The sequence below is a fragment of the Erinaceus europaeus genome, chromosome 6, assembly GCF_950295315.1.
Source record: "Erinaceus europaeus chromosome 6, mEriEur2.1, whole genome shotgun sequence".
NCBI lineage: Eukaryota > Metazoa > Chordata > Mammalia > Eulipotyphla > Erinaceidae > Erinaceus > Erinaceus europaeus.
In genome coordinates, this window is record NC_080167.1 from 44,287,099 (window position 1) to 44,307,934 (window position 20,836).

The window sequence follows — 20,836 nt, forward strand, 5'->3', positions numbered from 1 at the left end:
GCCTGCGTGGGATTGCTGGTGCGCGTTGAGTGGGTGGGGGGAATAAGAGGCAATCAGATCGTTTTTTTAATATTTATTTATTCCCTTTTGTTGCCCTTGTTGTTTTATTGTTGTAGTTATGATTGATGTCGGTGTTGTTGGATAGGACAGAGAGAAATGGAAAGAGGAGAGGAAGACAGAGGGGGAGAGAAAGATAGACACCTGCAGACCTGCTTCACCTGTGAAACGAACTCCCTGCAGATGGGGAGCCGGGGGCTCAAACCCGGATCCTTAGGCCGGTCCTTGACTTGGCGCCACCTGCGCTTAACCCGCTGCACTACCGCCCGACTTCCTTAGCTAGTTTTTCATAAGAGTACCTATCAAGTCCCAAAGGAGTCTCCTTTATTGACACAATTTAGGGGAGATTTGTTTGTTTGTTTACTTTTTTTGCATTATGTGCAACAGGTTTGTGCCCGCCCCCCATTGCATTGAAGGAAACTTGTAATGTCTTTATCTTTTCTTTGTCTCCCTCTGCGTTTCTATATCTATTGATAAGTATGTCATACATAAGTAAAATTGTTAAAGTCATTCGATATCAATGTGTGAGGAGGTAGGGGTACTTTTAAAAATCTGTAAGTAGTTTATCAGGACATGTTCCCAAAGAACTGAATTATCTCCGCCGCCCCCTTTCCTCCATCTCTCTCTTTTACAGAATTGTAAGATTACAGTGTATAATTCCACACTACATCCACCACCAAAGTTCTGTATCCGCACGGAACTGTTATTTCTTCACCAGCAAATGACTGTTGCTGGAGAGTTGGGAATAAGATCAAAACAAGTTAAAGCACCACAAAGGTTGTCTTCCTCACTAACACAGGAATTTTTCTTCCTTAAAAATTTTTTTTGTTTGTTTTATTTTAATGAGAGAGATACAGAGAAAAAGACCAGAGCACTGCTCAGCTCTGGTTTATGGTGATGCAGGGGATTCAACCTGGGCCTTGGAAGCCTGGGGCATGAAAGTATTTTTGCAACCATTATGCTATCTCCCCCACACACCAGGGTTTTTTTTTTTTTTTTTTTTTAAATAAACACTCCCTAGGGTGCCACAAACCTTTGGTTAACTTGCAGAGTTCTGAGGGGAAAAAAATTGATTCTATTTTTTGCAAGTTTTCTCACTGTGCAGAGGATAGAAACCCTGGTTGTGTTATTTTCATTGATGTTACCCTCCCACCCCTTGAAGCAGTTAGATTCTTCTGCTTACCCTTCTAAGAACCAGCCAGTTTTCTCTCATTTTCATCAGCTGGGTCTTTCGCATCTTCCTGCCCTCCAGTGTGGGTGAGCGTAATGAATGATAAACCTGAGTATAATATATGTCATGTATTCAGTAGCATATTTTATTAACATCCATGTTTACTAAATTGCCCAGCACATAACATCTGAAGATGACACATGGGTTCAGAAATAGAAATTTTAAAAGGCTGGGCAGTGGCACATCCTGTTGAACTCACATATTACTTTGCTAAGGCCCCGGGTTCATGCCCAGGCTCCCTACCTGCAGGGGAGGCACTTCACGAACGGTAGGGTAGGTCTGCAGGTGTCTCTCTGTCTCTATCCCTCTTTTTCTTCCCTCCCCCTCTCAACTTCTCTCTATCCTGTCCAATAAAATAAGGGGGGGGGGAGGAATAATGGCAGCCAGGAATGGTGAGCCCCAGCAATGACCCTGGTGGCATTTTTAAAAAATGTAAATTAAAGAGTCGCATTTTCTGAAATTTCTCCAATTTATTAGCTATGTGCTTTCAAGTGCTGTCTGTTGAGCCATTAATAATAGATACCTGGGATTCTTAAATTTTGTCCCCCTAAATAAACTCATGCTATTTGTTTACTTATGCATTTATTTTAAACCCAGACAAAGAAGTAGAGAGTGAGCTGGAGAGACACATAATGGTTATGCAAAAAGATTCTCATGCCTAAGGTTCTGAAGTCTCAAGTTCAACCTCCAGCACCACCATAAGCAGTGCTCTGGCCTGCCTCTCTCTCTCTCTCTTTCTCTCATAAAATATAAAAAGAAAGATCACAGCATGGAAGCTTCCTTCAGTAAGGTGGGAACAAGACTAGACCCTGGGTCATAAACATGGCAAATCGGTACACCATCCAAGGGAGCTATTTCGCTGGCCCAACTCCTGTATTTTGATTTTATCTATTAATGCCAGGCTAGCGTCCCGGGCGGGAGATAGATGACTCAGGAACCAAGCTCGTGGCGGTAACAATACAAATCCTTATTCATGCGGGAGCCCCAGAGTCAGGCGTGAGTGCAGCCGGTTAAGCCACGTGGAGCCAAGTATGCATGCCTGACCTCCTCTAGGTCGCAGGTGGAAGAGAGAGAAACCAGAAACGGAAGTGGCTTTCATAATACCATAAGAGGGAGGGGCTGGAAATGTTAGGGGCTTCCCTAGCAACCGTTGCCAGGGATTCAGTTGGCGGGAGTCAGCAAATACCCTGTGGGGACTTAGGAAGGAGACCTTTAGTCATATGTAAGACAAAGCAGAAGATTGCTATGTAGATAATAATACTAGCATGGAAATAGGGTGGTTTGTGGGCCCTGCCAAGCTCGACCACATCTGCACAATTTCCCAACATATTAATTCTAAATGATAAGCCAAAATACAATCTTCATATATAATACTTAAAAAAATCAACTTGCGAAGGTGGTGATGCATCTGGTAGAACATACATGTTACAATATGCAAGGCAAGGACCCCAGTTCAAGCCTCTGGTCCCTACCTGGACGGGGGAAGTTTCATGAGTGGTGAAGCAGGTCTGTAATTGTATTGCTTTCTCTTTCCCTATCTCTCCTTTCCTCTCGATTTCTTCCTGTCTCCAAAACAAAAATATAAAATATGAAAAAATAAAAGACAATCAGTTTATTTACTAACTGCATATATGTGTATATACATATATAGTTGTTGTTTTGTTTGTTTTGGTTTTTACCAGAGCACTCCTCAGCTCTGCTTTATGGTGGTGCTGGGATTGAATTTGGACCTCCAAGCCTCAGGCATGAGACTCTATTTGCATAACCATTATGCTATCTCCCCCCCCCTCTTTTTGGACAGAAATTGAGAGGGGGAAAGACAGGAAGAGAGACCTTGCAGATCTGCTTCACCTCTCATGAAGCTTCTCCCCTGCAGGTGGGGGCCAGGAGCCTGAACCCAGGTTCTCTGCGCACTGGAATGTGTGCAGCGACCAGGAGCAACATCGCCTGGCCCTGCTAACTACACAGTTTAGCACTGAATTTTAAAGAGAAACAGCTTGATTTTTTTCTTTTAAAAAAGATTTATTTATTTGCTTATGAATGAGAAAGAGAGAACCAGAGCATCATTCTGGCATAGGTTATGCTGGGGATCAAACCTGTGACCTTAGGCTTGGAAGTCCTGCACTCCAGCCACTGAGCCACCTCCTGGGTCATTGAACAATTCTACTTTCTTTTAATTTTAATTAGTTAACTTATTTCCAAGTCATTTTATTGGGGGGGGGCAATGGTTTACAGGACAATTGTTGACAAATGGGTATGATTCTAATAAATCAAAATTGAGTCTTTTTTTTTTTTTTTTTTTACTCCAGGGTTATCACTGGGGCTCAGTGCTGGCACTGCGAATCCACTGTTCCAGGCGGCCATATTTTTCCACTAGATAGGACAGAAATCGAGAGAGGAGAGAAAGATAGACACCTGCAGACCTGCTTCACCGTTTGTGAGGCAATCCTCCTCAACCCCCAGGCAGGGAGCTGGATGCTCGAACCAGTATCCTTGAACGGATCCTTGCGCTTCATGCTGTGTGCACTTAACCTGGTGTGCCACCGTCCAACCTCCCAAATATAGTCTCTCTATATAATATTTAGGCAATCAATGTCCATACTGGCTGTAAGATTTCCTCTTCAGCTCTAGATTTTTAAAAGGAAAGGTTTAATATTCTCTATAAGAAGTGGATCATTGACAACTTTCAGAACTGGAAGAAGAAATCCTGAGACACATTTGTAGAATGATGACATTCACACTCCACCTGACCTTGCAATATTCCACATTATTGTTCTTTTTAGTTCTGTTAAAGGAAAAAAAAAAATCTTAATCACACTTTTTTATAGAGGGGCTAATGGTTTACAGTACAGTTGTTGACACATGGGTATAATCTCTCATCTCCCCATGACTGGTGTGTGCAGAGTATGCTCACCCCCAACTTAGGTCCATTTCCACCCTCCTACACCAGGACCCCCAACTCCCCCACCTCCCACAGCTGCCTTCTGGCCCTCCTTCCCCAGAGTCCTCTGCTTTGGTGCCATATAACACATCCAGTCCAGGTTTTGCTTCGTGTTTTCCCTTTCAGTCTCTGAGGTGAATCAAAAAGGGATGATGATAATGGATGATCTCATCACACTTGTTTTTGTTTGTTTTTAAGATATCAAGGCAGATGTTATTCAAACCTATCACCATTAGTATATGGACCACTGCAGGAAGATTTTTGCAGTGGGGAGAGAGTTTGAGCTCAACCTTCAAAACAGCAATGGCAAATGAGAATTTTGAACCAAGAAGCAGGATCAGGGAATGGGGATAACTAACAAGAAATAGCAGACTATCAGGAGGTGATGGGAAAGTAAATCTGTCAGATAGTGAAGGTGATCAGGTGTTGGGAGGCAGGTGGTCCTAGCTAAACTGACTTAGCAGGGTTCTTCCTAAAACTAGATTTTACATGGAAGTGCACAGATGACCCTAAAAGGTTCAGGATTCTGATTAAAATTTGATCAGTTCCTGAGCTCTTTGGGATCTAAATTCATTAACTCCAATAAGAACAAAACCAACTCCAAATATGTGTGATGGTGAAACCCACTGGCATGGGAAGCATTTCTAAGGGAAGGTACCCAAACAGCTGAGTCTTGGTCTGCACCCTGCTGTCCTTGACCCACTACTCCCCGACTCCCACATGAGCAATTAAACTCCACTAGCGGGGCTCTGTGGTGTCTCGCCTGATAGGCCACACATGTTATTCTGTGTGAAGACCTAGGTTCAAGTCACCAAGTCCTCACCTGCAAGGGAGTAACTTCACAAGCAGTGGAACAGTGCCACAGATATCTACCCCTTCCTCTATCTCCTTCTCCACCTCTCTCTCTCTCTCTCTCTCCGTGTGTGTGTGTGTGTGTGTGTGTGTGTGTGTGTGTGTGTGTCTTCCCTCTATAAAAAATATTTGGTTGCCAGGAACAATGGAGCAGTACAGGCATGGAGTCCCAGTGGCAAAACAAACAAACAAATAAATAATGAATTCTATGACTACATGTTTTTCCCATGGCGCCTTCACAAACCACTGTCTGGATGTAGTGGACTAGGTGACCACTGAGATCTGCCTGCCCCCAGATACTTCCCTAGTTCTCAACCTATTTGAATACTTTTTTGTTTCTTTTTCTTTTCTTTTTTTGCCTCCATGACTATGGAGGCCTGGTGGAGGCTTGGTGGAGGCTAGGTGGAGGCTGGGGCTTGGTGCCTGCACTACAAATCCACTGATCCTATGGCTAGCTTTTCAGTTTTTTTGGATAAGACAGAAATTGAAAGGGGAGGGGAAGACGAGAGGGAGATCGAAAGATAGACAGCTGCAGACCTGCTTCACCGCTTGTGAAGTAACCCCCTGCTGCAGGTGGGGAGCCAAGGGCTTGAACCGGTTTCCTTGCATGGGTCCTTGTGCTTTGTACTATGTGAGCTTAACCCGTTGTGAATACTTTTACTTATTGACTTCATTCTTTCATTAAGTAATACTATGGCATGACTTTCTGAGTCTGTTTTTGAAAGTCTCTCCTATTCCACCTGTTTCCCACTCATTTGTCATTCCCAGTGTCTCTCCTCCTCCTCCTCCAAAACTGTAGACACTCTTTGCTAAGTTTTTGTCTCTTTGCTTAGTTACCTATTTGTCTACAGCCATACAACTCTGAACATGCTTGATCTGTCAAAGTTACTTATTTGGCCAGGAAGTGGCCTAGTGGTAAAGTTATGGACTCATTTACAAGTTTGAGATTTTGAGTAGGATCCCTGGAATTATATATGCCAGAAAACAGCTATGGTCTCTCTCTCTCTCTCTCTCTCTCTCTTTCTCTCCTCTATCTTTATCTCTCTCCTCTATCTCGAATCTCTCTCTGTCTTATGGAAGAAATAAACTTACTTATAAAAATCAAAGTTATGTAATTAAATAAATTCAAACATACACCCATATATTACCCAAATCATCATACTATACACACAGCATTTTTTTCATTTAACAGTATATCTTGAGATGGGGCACTCACTCAGCACCAAAGCCTTGGACTTTCATGCATGAGGTTCCAGGTTCAGTCCTCAGCACCACATATGCTGGAGCTGGGTGCTGTTCTGGTGTCTCTCTCTCTCTCTCTATCTCTCTCTCGCACACACACACACACACACACACACATACACAATGCATACATCAATAAAACAATATAGCTCAAATCTCTTTCCAAATATGTACACGGTGTCACCACTCCTTCTTCAGCATTAAAGCCAGAAATCACATAACTAACCACCTGGGGATGCTCTTGTAGACTGTATCTATTCTTTCTTTTAAACATTTTTTATTGTGGACAGAAACAGAAAGTTTGAGAGGGGAGAGGGAGCAGCACTGTTTCACTGCTTGTGAAGCTTCCCCCCTGCAGGTGAGGACCAGGGGGTTTAAACCTGGGTCCATGTGCACTGTGATGTGTGCACTCAACCAGATGTGCCACTGCCCAGCCTCTAAGCTGTGTCAAACAGCGCTGCAATGAGTAATCCTGCTTGTTTGCAGACAAATGGACTTGGATGAAGGGGAGGCTGTGCTGGCACATGGAAAGGACAAGACCAGGTATGCACCCAGCTAAGTGCACATATTAACAAGCACAAAGACCTGGGTTCAAGCCCCCATTCCCCACTTGCAGGGTGAAGCAGGTCTGCAGGTGTTTATCTTTCTCTCCCTCTCTCTATCTTCTCGTTCTCTCTCAACTTCTCTCTGTCCTATCTGTTAGAAAGGAGGAAAAAAAAAAAGGAAAAAAGATGGCCAATAAGAGCTATGTAGTGGATTTCTGGTGCAGGCACTGAGCCCCAGCAATAACCCTGGTGGCAATAAAAAAGAGAGCACAGGAGCAAAGGCCCTGGCTCTGTGAGACCCGATGCCCATGATTCACTAGCTCCAAGATGCCTCACATCTCCAACCCCCACTTCCCCCATGCACAATATTCAGTGGGGAATACAAATTACTTCCCCCCAGCACCGGAAGACGCCCCGTCCAGATTCCAACCCAGTAAATCCAATTCAGCCCTGCTAAGAGACTGACTTCAAGGGATTCCCAAGCTTCCTTGACTCAGCCAAGACTAATTACTGTAATTAGTTGACTGCACATTTAGGAATGATTAAGCCCATTAAGGAAAAGGCCCAGCTCCCCCACAGCTGGAAGCCTCCCACTAACAAGGTCTGCTTTTTTAAAATTTTCTTCTCCAATTCCTTACCCAGTGCTCGGGAGTTTCTTAGTAGGGTTTTATTTCTCTTTTTTTTCACAAGGTTTTCCTTTCCACACATGGTAGCATGTGGACATATGTCCAGAGTATATAGACATAGTCAGCTATGCCCAATAATTGGCTTGATTTTTCCAATTTTTAATATTTTGATCATGATTTTTAAACTATTTATTTGATAGAATAGAGAGAAATTAAAAGGGGAAGAGAAGATAGAGAGGGAGAAAGAGAGACACTTGTAGCACTGCTTGATCACTCATGAAGCTTTCTTCCTACAGGTGGGGATTGGGGGCTTGAACCTGCGTCCTTGTGCACAGTAACATGTAAGCTACCAACTGGACCCACTTTTTTTATTTTTAAAAGAGACACCATTTACACACAACTACAGATTTCAAATCTACAATTCCCAAGTTTTTTTAATTTTTTTAAATTATCTTTATTTATTAATTGAATAGAGACAGTCAGAAATCGAGAGGGAAGGGAGAGATAGAGAAGGTGAGAGACAGAGAGACACCTGCAGCACTGCTTCACCACTTGTGAAGCTTTCCCCCTGCCATGGGGACTGGGGCTTGAACCTGGGTCCTTGCACATTGTAACATGTGCGCTCAACCAGTTGCGCCACCACCTGGTCCCAATTCCCAAGTTTTTATAAAGGACTATATCAGGTAATGAACACTGCAACTAAACTGTAAGACCCTTTATCCCACCTAAAATTTCCTTCATGCACTTGGTTTTTTTTTTGGCCTCCAGGGTTATTTCTGGGACTTGGTGCCCGCACTACGAATCCACTGGTCCTAGAGGCCATTTTGTTGCCTTTGTTATTCCCCTTGTTGTTATTTTTATTGTTGCCATTGCTGTTGTTGGTGAATAGGACAGAGAGAAATGGAGAGAGGAGGGGAAGACAGAGAGGGGGAGAGAAAGATAAACACCTGCAGCCCTGCTTCACCGCTTGTGAAGCAACTCCCCTGCAGGTGGGGAGCCAGGGGTTCGAACCGGGATTCTTACGCAGGTCCTTGCACTTTGCGCCACATGCGCTTAACCCGCTGTGCTAACGCCCGACTCCCTGCAGGTAAGTCTCAACCTGAATGTCCTTAAAATTTCCAGTGTGTGAAGGAAGCCATTTCAGTGGTTGACTGTGTATTTTACTTCAGTCTCTCTTTGACAGCTTCTGTTTACTCCCTCCCCCCGCCCCCGTCATTACCAGGATTCGCCACTCCAGGCTGATTTTATCCAGACAGAAAGAGACAGAGACAGAAAGACAGGGAGAGGGGGAAACACCACAGCATTGAAACTTTTCTTCTGTCACTAGGGGATGGGTTCAAACCTGGGTTGAGTGCTTGGCGAAGCACCCTCCCCCAGACTGGCTCTCTTGCTTTATTGCCTTTAAAAACGTTCTTAACAAGTCACTTAACTTTAGGAGGACTTTCTAGATTTGCTTCCCAAGTTTGTGGACTAAAGAAGCAGCAAACAGGGGGCCGGGCAGTGGTGCACCTGGTTGAATACACAGGTTACAATGTGCAGGGACCAGGGTTCAAGCTCCCAGTCTCCGCCTGCAGGGTGGAAGCTTTGCAAGTGGTGAAGCAGTATTGCAGGTGTCTCTCTGTCTCTCTCCCTATCTCCCCCTTTCCTCTCAACTTCTGGCTGTCTCTATCCAATAAATAAAGATGATGATGATGAAGGAGAAGAAGGAGGAGGAGGAGGAGGAGAAGAAGAAGAAGGAGGAGAAAGAGAAGGAGAAGAAGGAGAAGAAAACAATGGCCAGGGAGAACACAGGATTTGCAAGAATAGGGTCTTCAGATCAACCCCCATCACAACATGAATCAGTCATGCTCTGGTCTCTCTCTTCTCTCTCTCTCTCTCTCTTTTGTTAAGACATAAAAATGGATTTTAAATATTTATTTTTATTTGGTAAAAAAGAGAAAATTGAGGGCCGGGTGGTGACACACCTGAATAAGCGTACACATTACAGTGTGCAAGGACCTGGATTCGAGTCCCCAGTCCCCCTCTACAGGGGGAAAGCTTTGCAAGTGGTGAAGCTGGGCTGCAGGTGTCTGCCTGTCCTTCTCCCTCTCTATACCCCCTTCCTTCTTGATTTCTGGCTTTCTCTATCCAATAAATAAAGATAATTTAAAAATTTTTTTAATTTAAAAAAAAAAGAAAAGAAAAGAGAAAACTAAGAGAGGAGGGGAAACGAGAGGGAATGAAAGGGCCATGAGGTGGTGCACCCAGTTAAGCACACATATTACCACATGCAATGACCAAGGTTCAAGCCCCCACTTAAACTGGGTATACCTCAGCCTGGCCCAATTTTTTTTAAAGGCAGTGAATAGGCTGAAAATCAGGAGGGAGCAACTTGGAGGTTAATCTCTTGCAAACTTAAGTGTATATGTGTGGGGTGGGTGGGGTGTGACATGTGTTTATAGTAAGAGCTATGTGTCCCAAAGGGAAAGGGCCTTCTGTGACAAGAACTACGATCAAAGCAGGAAAGAAGGTCATCGGTGACCATGGAGCTTCAAGGTCAACTCAAACTTGTAATAAAAGAGCCCAGCAGGAACAGGCTCTCGTGGGGGAAATAAGCAATCACTGGGAGAGACTCAGAGGTGTCCCTGGTTGGTGATTGAACTTTGGGTGTTTTTCTTTCTCTTTATCAATGAGAGACGTGTCATCTAGTCTTGGTAAAGTGTGTCACGTAGTTATCTCCTCCCCAGGGGTTGGTGAAGGGGACACAGGGGGATACTTATAGCAAAGATCGGAGTCAGCTCTATTGTTGAGGGGTGGTGGTAGTGCTGTGTTCCCTCCTCTGGGAAGGACAGAGAGCAAGGACATCCCCAAGCCACCTCTGACCCAGAGATCCTGGGGAAGTAGTTGCCTTGGTGAATTGGGAAACTATGGATGTAACCGGAGAACTGAGCTCTGAGGCTCACGGTGGCTAACTGGTAAGCAACACTGTCGGCCAGAATTTGAAGTGACAGAGGTGGAATGGCCTTCTCAAGGAGCTACGGAGACCTAGGAACTTGTATGGTCACCAGATCAAAGAGACCAATGACTGAGGGCTTGGGCCATGTGTACCTGGTTAAATGCACAGAGTACTAAGTGTAAGGACCTGCATTTGAGCCCCTGCTCCCCACATGCAGTGAGGATTGCTTCATAAACAATGAAGCAGGTCTGCAGGTGTCTATCTTTCTCTCTCCTTTTCTATCTCTTCTTCCCCCTCTTAATTCTCTCTGTCCTATCGAATAAAATGAAGAAAAAAAAAAAAGAAAAGGAAAAAATGGCTGCTAGGAGTGGTGAGTTTGTAGTACCAGCAATAAGACCTAGCAACTGAAGGCACAAAGCAAAACAAAATAAAACAAAACAAACAACAACAACAACAAAAAACCCTAGTAATCCTTAGTCTGACCAGACCAGCCCCACTCTCTATTTTGAACTGTGTCAGCCTTTTGAGTCTGAGGACAATTTATCATTATTGTTACTGCTGTTATTTTGGTTGTCTCTGGGGCTTCACTGCTCTGGGATGGTTTTTTCATGTAGAAAGAGGGAGTGAGACCACAGCACCAAAGCTTCTTTTAATAAAGTGGTATCAGGCTCAAACCTGTCTATCGCACATGGCAAAGCAACGCACTATCCAAGTGAGCTATTTCACTGACCTGTATTGTGGTACAACTGAGATGTGAAGAAGTCCCTTCACTGACCTGTACTGTGGTACAACTGAGAAGTGAAGAAGTCCCATGGAGGGAGCCGGTGGTGGCACACCTGGCTGAGTGCGCAACGACCCAGGTTCAAGCCTCCAGTCCCCACATGCAGGGGGAAAGCCTTGCAAGTGGTGAAGCAGGTCTGCAGGTGTCTCTCTGTCTCTCTCCCTCTCTCCCTCTCTATCACCCCCTTCCCTCTTGATTTCTGGCTGTCTCTATCCAATAAATAAACATTTAAAAAAAGAAGTCCCATGGAGAAGTAATGGAACTTCTTGCAGAACAGGTGAATGGGAACTTAAGCCAGTTATTTTCATTGGAGAAAGTTTTAAAAGACATGTTTGGAGCCAGGCCATGGCACATTCACTAGAGCCCACATGTCACCATGCTCAAGGACCAGGTTCAAGCCCCTTATCCCTATCTGCTGGTGGGGAGGCTTCATGAGCAGTGGAGCAGTGCTACAGGTTTCTCTCTCTCTCTCCACACACACACACACACACACACACACACACACACACACACACACACACACACACACACACCTCTTTCCCTCTCACCCTCTACGAAGAAGAAAGAATACGAGGGAAAATGGCCCCAAGAGCAGTGGACCCTTTGTGCAGGCACCAAGACCCAGTGATAATTCTGGTAGCATTAGGTAAATAAATAAAGAAGACAGGTTCACCTCGCACCCTGTTCTCATGCGGCCATTTATCCTACTTTGCTGGGTATTGTAAAGAATCCAAAAAAGAAAATCTTTGTATTGAGGTAACTTTTCCTGCTTTAGCAGAAACTTCTAGGCCTGGTACTCAAATGAAATCAGACTGCCACCTTTCTTTAACTCCCACTTACCTTTCAGTCTCTGGGACTCAATGCTCCCATGCTTCTTCTCTCCTGTTATCATTAAGATTCTATTTTTAGGCAGCCAGGTGGTGGCACATCTGGTTGAACACACACATTGCCATGCACAAGGGCCCAGGTTTGAGCCCTAGCTCCCCACCTGCAGGGGGGATACTTCACAAGTGGTGAAGCAAGTCTGCAGATGTCTCTCTTACTCTCTTCTTCTCTATCTCCCTCTCCCCCTCTCAATTCCTCTCTGTTCTATCCAATAAAATAGAAACAAACAAGCAAACAAAACAAAACGGCTGCCATTAGCGGTGGATTCAAAGTGCTGGCACCAAACCTCAGTGATAACTCTGAAGGCAGTAAAAAATAAAATAAAAGATTCTATTTTTAGAACCTAACTCCAGGGAGATAGTGCAGATGACTTGCATGCAGAAGGACCCAGGTTCAATCCCCAGCACTACCACTAGCCAGACCTGAGCAATGCTCTGTCAAATAAATAAGTAAACAAATACATCCTAATGTCACTTGCTATGTGAAACCTCTTTTATCACCCCAACTCAATCAGAAGCCGACTGTGACCTTTCCTTTCACAACAGTGCATTTCATCATTTGCTTGTGGATTACAGTTGTCAACTTGTCTCTTTATGTCTAATAATTGTAAATTACAAATAAATATATCCTCCTAGTACCTTGAATTTATATAGTGCCTCTTGTTTTTTGTTGTTTTTTTTTAAACATGCTACCATGGAAAAGTAGACATGAGGAGTGAGTTTGGAACATCTGTTGTGTGGTCTCTATAGGTGGTCATTCTCTAAGGTATGACCACTATCAATTTGAATTGTTATTGATTTCACCTAGTCCTAGGGGTTGTTGATTATGGTGTGAGCCCATTCAATCTCACATGTCAAAGTGATCATGCTTTACCCTAGTCCAGTGATCATATGACTTGCACACAATGATTGGTTCTGGCTGGTCCAATCAGAATGAAGCACAGTGCTTACATGCTTAGTACATATGGGAACCTTTCTCTCCGCAGGCTAATTGTGGTCTGAATTGAGGTTGCCCACTTCAGCCATGAACAGAGCCAGCTTGAGAAGTAATCTGACTCACAAAGACAGGATAGAATCACAGGGAAGTGGAACTGGAGCCTATCACAGAAGCCTACCCTGGTATTTAACTTTTCAGTCACAAGAAACAAGAAATTATCTTCATGATTTCTCTTAACTTATGACCCAAAGCATCTTAACCAATGCACCTGGAATGGGACACTGCTGTAACTTTCGTGAGCATTGTGGATTCATGTGCGCACATGCACACGCACACACACCACCTGAATCTTACTAAGGAGAGAGGAAGCACACATAGCTCCAGTCTATGGGGTAACAGCAATAACGGATTTTTAAAACAAAGTTTCCCTCTTCATGTAATGCCAAGGTATGAACCTAGAGCCTCCAGAAATAATCCCAGATGCCTCCCAGGCCCAAAATATTTTTCTTCTATAAACTGAAAGTGAAAGGGCTGGGGAGACAGCATAATGGTTCTGCAAAAGACTTTCATGTCTGAGGCTCTGAAGTTCCAAGTTCAATCCCTAGCACTACAAGACAGAACTGAACAGTGCTCTGGGTTCTCTCTGTATCTTTCTCTCAGTTCTCTCTCTTTCTCCCTCTCATAAACAAAGAAGTAAATTTATAAATTGAAAGTGAAACAAACCTAAGCAATGTTCCACCATCCATGGAATTCCCTTGTACCATCCATGGTGCTCCCATGTGGTGCATTGGGTTTGAATCCAGGGCCTCATGCATGCTGAAGCATGCCAAATCACACACCTTAAAGCTTCAGAGGGGGCCAGGTGGTGGCACACCTGGTTAAGAGCACATGTTACCATGTGCAAGGATCTAGGTTCAATTCACCACTCCCCACTGCTGAGGGCAAGTTTCAAAAGTGGTGAAGCAAGTATGTAGGTGTTCCTCTGTTTCTCTCCCCCTCTATCTCTCCCTCCCCTCTCAATTTCTTTCTATCTTAGGAAAAGAAAGGAAGGAAGGAGATGAACACAGCTATTTAATATTTTTAAAATTATCTTTATTGGATAGAAACAGCCAGAAATCGAGAGAGTAGGGGAAGGTAAAGGGAGAGGGAGAGAGAGACAGAGACAGAGACACCTGCAGCCCTGTTTCACCACTCGTGAAGCTCTCTCCCTGCAGGTGGGGACTGGGGGCTCGAACCTGGGTCCTTGTGCACTGTAACATGTATGCTTAGCCAGGTGCGCTACACCTGGCCCCACTATTTATTTATTTATTTATTTATTTATTTTTAAAAAGCCTTAGGTAGAATTCCTAGGACATGGATTTGAAGTCTTCTGATAATTTTTTTATTGATTTCTGCATTAAAAAAATGGCTTTGTAATTTTTTATGGCAGATCCAGGACCTCACACATGCATAATTTTACCACTCTAAGGTACATTTAAAATTTTTTTTTATGCAAGTAGAGAGAGAGGGAGAGACACCACATCACCAGGGCTTCCTCCAGTTCCATAGCACCTCCATGTGGTGCTGGGGTTCGAACCTAGGCTGTGTTCCTGGCAAGGTGTATGCTCTATCCAGTGACCCATTTCTCTGGCATCAAAAATGGTCTTTTACCATTCTAACCAGAATTAGTAAGATTATCTCAGACTCCATAGCAACTGGTAATTGAGCACTTTTTCCTTTTAAAGAAGTAATGAGGGGCTGGGCAGTGGTGCAGCTGGCTGAGCGCACACATTACTACACACAAGGACCTGGGTTCAACCTCTGGTTCCTACTTGCAGTGGGGAAGCATCATGAGTAGTGAAGCAAGTACAGCAGGTCTCTCTCTCTCTGTGTCTCTCCTTTCCTCCCTTCCTATCTCTCCCTCACAAATTCTCTCTGTCTCTATCCAAGAAATGAATAAATATTTTTTTAAAAAGTAACTTTTGGGGCCGGGTAGTGGGCTACCTGGTAGAGCACACATGTCACCAGGCTCAAGGACCTAGGTTCAAGCCCTTGCTCTGCACCTGTAGGGGGAAAGCTTCATGAGCAGTGAAGCAGTGCTGCAGGTGTCTGTCTGTCTCCCTCTCCTGTCTTGATTTCTCTATCTTATAAAAAAGAGAGAGAGAAAATAATTAGTATACTGCCTGTGGCTCCTTTAATCCTACTTGAAGTATTAGAATTAGCTATTACCATAGAATTTAAAAAGGTGAAATAAAACTTGAACAAGTTTGAACTTTTCAGCAGTTTCCTTAGAACCTGAACTGGGAGTCTAATCATTGGAGGCTGCTCGTAGCCTTCTCTTGCTGCTTTCATGTCTTGACCTTATTTACAGCGTGAAGGTTCTCCAGCCTGCTCATTCCTCTGTTTATTTGGCTAGCAGCCCCCAGTCCCTTCTCTAGGGGCTCAACTCCTTGAGCTCTGGGACCAGGTCTTGGGCTTCTTTCATAACCTTTGTCCTCCCCCATGTTGCACAGAGTCCTAGGCCGCCTGTGGAAATTTCCACAGCAGCTGCTTAGCTTAGCACCCCCAGCCTGGGCCAGGCCTGCCAGTCCTTTGGGCCCAAGGACACAGAGCCTGGCTCCAGGTCAGGCCCGAGGTCTATTTATGCCACTTTATCTCAGGGTTTGCACCTTGGCCCCGTACACTCAGGAAGCTACCTCCTCTGCTCACCAGTCAATACACAAACAGCTCTTATCCAGGCGAGAAGAGAACAGTGGGTCAGATCAGCAAACTCATCACTGCCTGGGTGACCCCCCACCCCACTGCCCATCTCTGGCTGATTCCCATTGACTATTCTCTGAAACCCTTTGACGAGAACAAAGCCAGAGCCAGTGGTTCTATGATTTATAAAATATACCACCGGGTGGTAGCACAGAAGGTTAAGCACACAAGGACCAGTGCAAGGATCCCGGTTCCAGGTCTTGGCTCCCCACCTGCAGGAGGGTTGCTTCACAAGTAGTGAAGCAGGTCTGCAGGTGACTTTCTCTCCCCCTCAGCTTTCCTCTCCTCTCTCAATTTCTCTCTGTCCAATAGCAATAACAACAACAACAACCAAAAAAAAAAAAAAGGAAAAATGGCCTCCAGGAGTAGTGAATTTTTGATGCAGGCACCAAAACTCTGCAATAACCCTGGAGGCAAAAAAAAAAAAAAAATAGAGAGAGAGTGAGAGCAGGGAGAGATGGCTGAGTATGGTGGGATTAATGGAGTTGAAAAAGATAATCATTTTCAACCCTCATATTAAAGAATAGTTTGGGCAAGAATTAGTAATTGGAGGCAGGAGGGTAGATAGTATAATAGTTATGCAAAGAGACTCTCATGCTTGTGGCTCTGAAGTCCCAGGCTCAACTTCCAGCACCACCATAAACCAGAGCTGAGCAGTGCTCTGATAGATAAATAAATAAATAAATAAATAAATAAAATTTTAAAAATGAAATATTAACAAAAAGAATTAGCAATGGCAATGCCAAATCTTGGGGAAGAGGGGGTTGCATTTGATGAAAAACAGAATGTTTACTCAGTCTTTTTATTTTTTTAAAGTTTTTTTTATTTTATTTTAGTCAGAGAGATACAGAGAGGAACACCAAAGTACTGTTCAGCTCTGGCTTATTGATCTGCTGGGGCCTGAACCTGGGAACTTGGAGCCTCAGACATAAGCCTTTTGCATAATAACCATGTGGTTGTCTCCCCAGCTTGTTTACTCAGTCTTAAGCCTGTGTCTCTCAATGCAACCAGTACCACCTCAGCATGCTTCACTTCACACTGTCCAGAGACAGCAGGCATGGAATGTCAACCCTTCAGCTTCATTACTCTGGTGAGACCTTTCCTAGCTCATAGGACTCCTTAATTTCATATTGGTTGGCCCACTTACTAACAAAGCCCCCAAAACTAGATATAGACCAGGTCCCATGAGCTAGGGCATATGTACATGTATCCATAAATTAGGGGAAAACATATACCTTAAAGCAAAAGTGCACAATAATTTGCTGTGAGTCAATAAATGAAGCAAGCAAGGAGTTTATGAATCGTTGTTCCTGAATAAAGAAATACAGCTGCCCTGCCCAGCCGTTGTCTCCGCGTCTCTGTTACCCACCCGTGAAGCTAGACCAGCCCAGCAAGAGCCTCGAAATATTAACAACAAATGGCGCCCACGTGGACCTGACCTGCGCATCTCTCAGATAAGTAAAGACAATTTGGCTACCTATGCACTATGGCCTTCTCTTCTGCTTGTGAAGAGATCTCCAAAGGCCTCTGCTCTTTCTTCACGAGACTGTTTTGCTGTTTCTGGAACATTTATCTCTGGACCACTCTGTGGTTTCCACTCGCTCGGGCGAACTCAGAACAGCCAGCAGGAAGAGCCAGCGGGAGGGAGGCGAGGCACGGAGCTGCTGTTTCCACCTGGTTAAACAGCCAGCCAGCCGGCTGCGCCCAGACAACCCCGCGCACCGCGCCCGCAGCCCCGCAGCCCCGCAGCCCCGCAGCCCCGCAGCCCGCAGGAGGCCTACGCCAGCACACAAAAGCCCCAGGAGCCCAATGCCAACATGCTGGAGCCCTATGCCAACACGCAAGAACCCGAGGCCAACACGCAAGAGCCCGAGGCCAGCCCACGAGAGCTGGCTCTCCACCGCGTGGCGCAGGGCACTGGACGTGTGATCCCTCCATGCTGCTCGGCCACTGCGATCAGGGCAGCAGGCATGGCAGGGCCATGGGGCAGGGCCGTGGCGGCCCATCATGGCCGCCACCCCTGGGAACCTAGGCCCACGCCTTCTTCAAAGCTGGCCTGCCTGCCCTCTTTCTATGAATTCTGGAACCATCCCGGGCCTCCTGGACCCCCGGGCTCCCTGCCGAAACTGGGCACACGAGATCTCCAGCCACCGGTCCGGTCTGAAGGCAGACAAGCTGTAGTATGCAGAGATTTGTGCAGAGATCGCAACCTGCAATTCCTAGAAGTGGAGCTGCTCGGGAATGGAGCTGCGCGGGAAGCCACCTCCGAATGGTGACCCCCCCCCCAACCGCTAAGACAGTACAGACTTAAATTCGTGTTTAAAATGACATGTCTTCGTAACAAAGGTTTCTCTCCTTGTGCATTAATGACCATGTTTATGTGTATGTTTAAAGTTTGGTAAACAGTAGCTTTAAGGCTAAATTCTTACTAGTCAAAGTTAAATGAAAAAGGTTTTCAATATAATTCTCATAAAGATAAAATTAACTTACATTTAAAGTCTAAGGTAGAAATTAGTTAACAATCAATATATTTTAACTAAGTTAGTCTAAACAAAAGGTTAAATAGACTTGTTGATGTGTAAAACTCTCCATTACCTTCTCTATTAGAAATGGTAGATCGCACAATGGCTATGCTAATTATTCTCATGCCTGAGGTTTCCTCTCCGGCCCACACCTAGGGTGTGTCTCCATCTTGAATGGGTGTAACAAAAGGTTAAAAGACGTTGTTGATATGTAAAAGTCTCAAATTCCTTCTCTATTAGAAACGTTGGATCGTGCAGTAGATATGCTTATAACAAGTTTTGTTTCATAGTAAGTAAGTTGCAGCCAGCTGCCTGTGGGACTCTAGGCCGTTCCCCGCCCCCATGCAATTGCCCGTTGAGACAAGTAGCCCCCAGAGGCAAGAAATGTTTTTTTTTTAAGCTGATAAAGTTTAGCCCACAGAGACAGATATGGCCCCCTCAGGCCTTCCCTTGGCAACATGCTGGTTTTTGTTATATATGTTTCTGTTCACCCCACACCCTTGATACTATAGTCATTTAGTTAAAAAGAAAAGGGGGAATTGTCGTATGCTTTACATTGGTTTGTTCTAGCCCTCCCCCCCCCAAGAGAATTGGATCAGTCCTGTTAATTTCGCGGGCCTGCTTGGCCCCGCCCCAAGGAACCCCGGGAGAGAGTTCCTGAGTTCGAGAGTGTGAGAGTTTCTGAGTTCGAGAGTTTCAGGGTTACAGAGTAAGAGAGAGTTCCAGTGTGCCAGAGTTTCAGAGGGCTCTCAAGTACGAGAGTTCCAGAGTGCCAGAGTTGGAGAGTTCCTGAGTTCCAGAGTAAGAGAGAGTGCTTGCGCCGCCGCAAAGAGACAGCAGAGTTCTGTTTGGTGATTAGTTTGTCTTAGTTTATGAATCGTTGTTCCTGAATAAAGAAATACAGCTGCCCTGCCCAGCCGTTGTCTCCGCGTCTCTGTTACCCGCCCGTGAAGCTAGACCCGCCCGGCAAGAGCCTCCGAATATTAACAACACCAACAGAGACCTTAAAATACCTAATGAAACAGTTTTTACTTAGACCTAGATACCCTCACCTCCTATTCAACATCCCTCAATCACTACAAAGCTAATCTTGTCAGACAAAGTAAAGATTACAAAAGCTGAATAAGGTCAAGAGACCGGCATACTTTATTGATGATTCTGTAGTTACTACCAGGCCACTCCATCATGGGGGTGGGGAGGTCCTAGTGTTAGGGAGTCCTGAGATTCCCTCACAGACATGATGAGTCTAAACTGCTAATAGATCCTTCTCTCCACTATCACTGGTCATCTCCATCAAGAACAACATAATGGACCACTCTTTGGGTCCCTATCAGACCTGGCCCTCAACATGGATCAACAAGGGTAGGAAATGTTCCATTCTTTGAAGGGAGGTTGGACAACATATCCTACCTACTTCCTGAGAAAGATGGGTCCTGAAATTAGTGCAGCCTGAAATGTTCCTAGCCGTGACCACAGAATGTGAGCTCAGACCTACAGTCAACAATATTTATATACTTTTCCCATATTTGGGAGCTACTCTCTTCCCTGATACAGATTTCTAGTCCTTTTTCCAACTCTGACACCATCTCCCCAGACAATAACCTAGGTCCACCTGCATATTAGCTCTCAGGCAAAAACTAGTAAAGTCATGGGCCCTTTGAAATATACCTAAAGTAGACCTACTAGCTATTTCCAAAACGGAGACCCCAATCTTCATCTGCAATATTCTTGCCTTTAGGTTCATGATTAGTCAGAAATTTGTTCTGATTGATATATATATTGCCTACAGGGTTATTGCTGGGGCTCGGTGCCGGCACTACGAATCCACTGCTCCTGGAGGCCATTTTTTCCTTTTTGTTGCCCTTGTTGTTTATCATTGTTATTATTGTTGTTGTTATTGCTGTCGTTGTTGTTGGATAGGACAGAGAGAAATGGAGAGAGGCTGGGAAGACAGAAGGGGAGAGAAAGACAGACACCTGCAGTCCTGCTTCTCTGCTCGTGGAGGTGATCTCCCTGCAGGGGTATCTGGGGGCTCAAACTGGAATCCCTACGCCTGTCCTTGCGCTTTGCGCCATGTGAGTTTAACCCGCTGTGCTACCTCCCGGCACTCTCTGTTCTATATCTTAACTCTTTTTCAGCCACCAGTTTCCATATGCTACCATGATGCCAACCTGACTTCCCTGGGCAGAAGACCCCACCAATGAGTCCTGAAGCCCCACCTCCTCAGAGTCCCGCCCCACTAGGGCAAGAGAGAGGCTGGGAGTTTGAATCCACTTGTCAACACCCACGTTTAGCGGAGAAGCAATTACAGAAGCCAGACCTTCCACTTTCTGCATCCCACAATGATCCTGGGTCCATACTCCCAGAGGGATAAAGAATAGGAAAGTTATCAGGGGAGAATACAGGTCCTGGAAAAGGGTGACAGAGTACCTAGTGGGGGTTGTATTGTTATATGGAAAACTGGGAAATGTTATGCATGTTCAAACTATTGTATTTACTGTCAAATGTAAAACATTAATTCCCCAATAAAGAAATTAAAAAAAA